The following is a 4,007-nucleotide window of genomic DNA, read 5'->3' as shown; positions in this document are numbered from 1 at the left end:
TGTTACGAATAATTGATTTGATCTCAGTCTTTTCCCGAAGCAAGCGCTTTGTGTTCCTTTTTTTTCTACCTAACGTGGTATGTTCAAAAGAAAAAAATAAAAAAACTCTTCTTTCTTTTACTTGTCTACTTTTCTTAACTTTTATTTGCGTATCACAATTTGTTTACACAATCAACATTTTTTTTTTTTTATATTGAATAACCTTCCATTATGTATTCTTCCGCTTTTTTTTTCTTTAATATCGAACCTCTGCATTAAATTTTCGGTTTCCCAAATGTATATAATATTTTACAATAAAAGTTTCTTTACCTTATTCATTGATGGATTTTTTTTGTGAAGAAAAGCAGAATCTCTCTTGCTTCATGTTTACATTTCTCTCTCTTAACTGATGTAGGCCGGTTGGCTGCCAATTATGACTCATAAATTAATGTCTCTTTATACTAATTCTCTTTCCCTTTTTTTTTCTTTAAATATTTTAATATTAACAATTTTCTTCTTAATGTATATTATTTCACAAAAGCTATTGTAATAAAAAGTTCACGTATTCTTTACACAAAATTTCCATAATTTTATGTTATTTACATAGATATATTTTTTGTTTTATTTATTTCTACTTTTTTCTGTTTTCGTACGCATACCGTCAATGATATTTAAAAATAATATATTCATACGCGAATGCTTTGCTTGGTACATTCTACCAACATACTCAACTCTTCACTTCGTTATTCTTGAGGGCAGTTTTATCTTTTGAGAATTAAAAAAACACACGATATTCTGACTGTGTACTGCTTTCTCTTATTTGTTTGCTTTACGTGGTTCTTGACTTTTGAGTTTTAACTGTCAACCCCCTATTGCAATTTAACTAAACCTGCATAGATGCAATTAAATTTGAAGGCAAGACAAAGAGAAATGGTAAATTTATTTCTTTATATTTTTTTTTCTCTGTCGCGATTTACTTTAGTTAAGAGACATTTTTCAGTCACTCTTTCTTTATTCCTCTTTATTTTTTTTTCTTCGATCTATGAGCAAGGCGGCTATTGTAGAATTTTCTTTTACATTCCTTTTCTTTCTTTTTCTTTTTTGATATTCGGATTAAAAAAATTATTGAATTGATTATCAAAATGTGACAAGTACACGGCTTCTATTGTTAATATGAGATTCAGAATTTGGATGAATTTTTCTGTTAAATCTCACTTCATATCAAATTAGGACATTTTTCTTTTTTGGAGTGAAGAACTTCTTTCCTTTGGTTCACACTGCATAACAACATGCACTTGGATTTCGCACGAACACGATCTTTAAGGACAAACGCTACGGAACAGTTCAAACTGTCTTGAGTGGTTTTTTAGCCTTTTGATATTTAATTATCAATTCTCTATTACAATGGGTTTAAAAAACTCATGTCTTGTTTCAATAATCCATAAGCTTATTATTTGTATCGTTAGGTTTAGAAAAATGGATTTTGGTAAATTTATAATTTAAATGTTGATTGAAAGATGTGAGTTGACTATTCGATATGATTAACACATCACAATTTTGCTAATTTTATGACTGTATCGTTTCCGCACGTTAAGAATTTCTTTTCTTTGATATTTTTTTTCTTTTTTTAATGGTCATCTTTCCGTCTGAGCTCATATTTAAAAAAAGAAAAAAACAGCCAGAGCTCAGCCGCACAATCGAAAGACATTCGAAAAGCAAGCGCACTCGTTGACGTTTTCACTTCAACTCCTAGAACCAAACTCAAATTAAAACTATCCCCTCGCATGATGTTTTCTCTTTTCCTTTTCTTTTTCTTCTTTATGTTGCTGTATAGCGTCTAGCCGCTACTCTTGGAAAAAAGTAAATGTGCCGCAAAATCATGCGATTTTTGCATAACTGGATGCCGTTACTGCAATGTCTTTGGCTGACACGGACCGACCGACACCCTACCCCAAGTTTATTCGCGAACGTTACAGGGTGTGAAGTTATATTTAAATATAATTAGCAAAGATACAAACCAAAGAACATTTACAAAGCTCTGTCAGCATATTAACAGAATTCTCTTAAACGAAAATAAACCTGCACGCAACCAAATGGTTGTTTACATATTGAAAATAAGCATGCACGAAATTAAATGGCTGTGTTTACATATTGAAAATAAACCTGCACGCAACCAAATGGCTGTATTTACATATTGAAAATAAACCTGCACGCAACCAAATGGTTGGAAATGAAAAAGATGATAATAGTTGTTTGGATTTAGCACAGCAATAATGATACAAAAAATGTGTTTAACTTGTGTTAAAAAGATTTAAGTATCTGACAATAAGAGAGAGAAAGAAACAATTAATCGAATTAACGATGAGAAAAGAAATCGTTATTGATTGATATCGAAAATGTGATATGTATTAAGACGCGTAGGAAGTGCCAGTTTCGATTTGTTAATTTAATTTTCCGCGCTATTTATTTATTCTCGGAGGGATTTAAGTCAAAATATAATTAAAATAGAATTTTTCGAGAATTTTTTGACAAAACATTATAAACAAAACATATGTTTATGTAAATTAATTAATATTTGAAAAGACGAAATTTCTATCTACAATGTCATAAATGAGAGTGATAAGGCGAAAGTTTTCTTAGCTACTGTGAAGAAATGAAGAAATGAAACTGGGACGCCGTGGATGTGCAGGTTTTATTAAGTTTCGCTTTACACCCTTCTAAAAGTTTCACCAATTTCTTTAAAATGTGCAAAATGAGAAAATGTCGATTCTTGCAAAAATCAAAATATAGATTCTCCCAACGTGTTATTATCATTTGTTATGTGGCCACACGATTAGAGTTGACTTTCATGAAGTGAATTGAGGAATTTAGTTTTGCTTGATTTTAACATTATTTATTTTCGCTTATTTTCTCCTTTTAGGTCGCAGACTTTTTTAAATTTTTTGAAACGTTTCCCTGCTATCTATATCTTTCATTTTAATTAACACCCCGATTCATAGGTTCGATGCAAATAAAGAATTTCTCGAATTAGCAGGATTTTATAGAAAATTAATTAAAGATTATGCGTATTTAGGAAAACCATTCACGAAATATTTAAAACAGAATGCAAAAATAAACATTAGCGACGTTTCTTATCAAAAATCTTTCGATATCCTTAAAAGGACCCTGACAAATCATCCCAACTGTAAGTAACCTTTTAATTTAATAACGAGCTGCGCTTTCACGAAATAATCGTCCGGTGTATTATGCAAACCATACACTGAAACTAACTACAGCCCAGTTGAAAAGGAATTATTAGCTATTATTTGGCACACCAAATACCTTCCATCCCAGAGCCATTTTTATACAATAATAAAGAATTATTCATGACGATATAAAATAACAATTTTTGGACTCGAGAAGACGCGAAAGCTAAACGTACAAGGCTTAACAAAAAAAAAAAAACGGACAACTGAATACAATCGAACATTACAACAAAATTCTTCACATCATAAATGTAACAAGGAAACAAGCAACCTCTTCAAAACATATAAGCATTACTAGTACAACCGAGAATAGACTTCTACTGGATGCGATATGTAAAACTTTGATTTAGTAAAAGAAAAAAGAAATAATCTTGATCCATACCGTAGACACAAACGCAAGCTTGTTAATATGTTACGGTTGAAGTTTATAGCCGGGTCATCTGCCATCAACTCTATATATGCTGAAAATAATCATCTTATACACTAAAATATCATTAAAAATAATGCTTACGTTAAATTAGTTGAATAATAAAATTATGCTGTAATGAAATAATACAGTGTTTACTTCATTTTAAAAACGAGCACGTAGCAGAAGCCCTGGGATACCTGGACTTGGTGATTTAGTTAGACCTGCCGACACGTTGTCGATACCCCAATGTGGCGCAGTGTGACTGGATCTTTTGGATGATGAGGAAAAGGACGAGGCAATTGCTTGGAAATAGACTTCGCACAATATACGAATATACGCTTATTCTCAAAGCGGCACAATACATGCATAACAAA

This window comes from Glossina fuscipes, unplaced genomic scaffold (genome assembly GCF_014805625.2).
Source record: "Glossina fuscipes isolate IAEA_lab_2018 unplaced genomic scaffold, Yale_Gfus_2 237, whole genome shotgun sequence".
Taxonomy (NCBI): domain Eukaryota; kingdom Metazoa; phylum Arthropoda; class Insecta; order Diptera; family Glossinidae; genus Glossina; species Glossina fuscipes.
Note: the sequence above shows the minus strand (reverse complement) of the source record.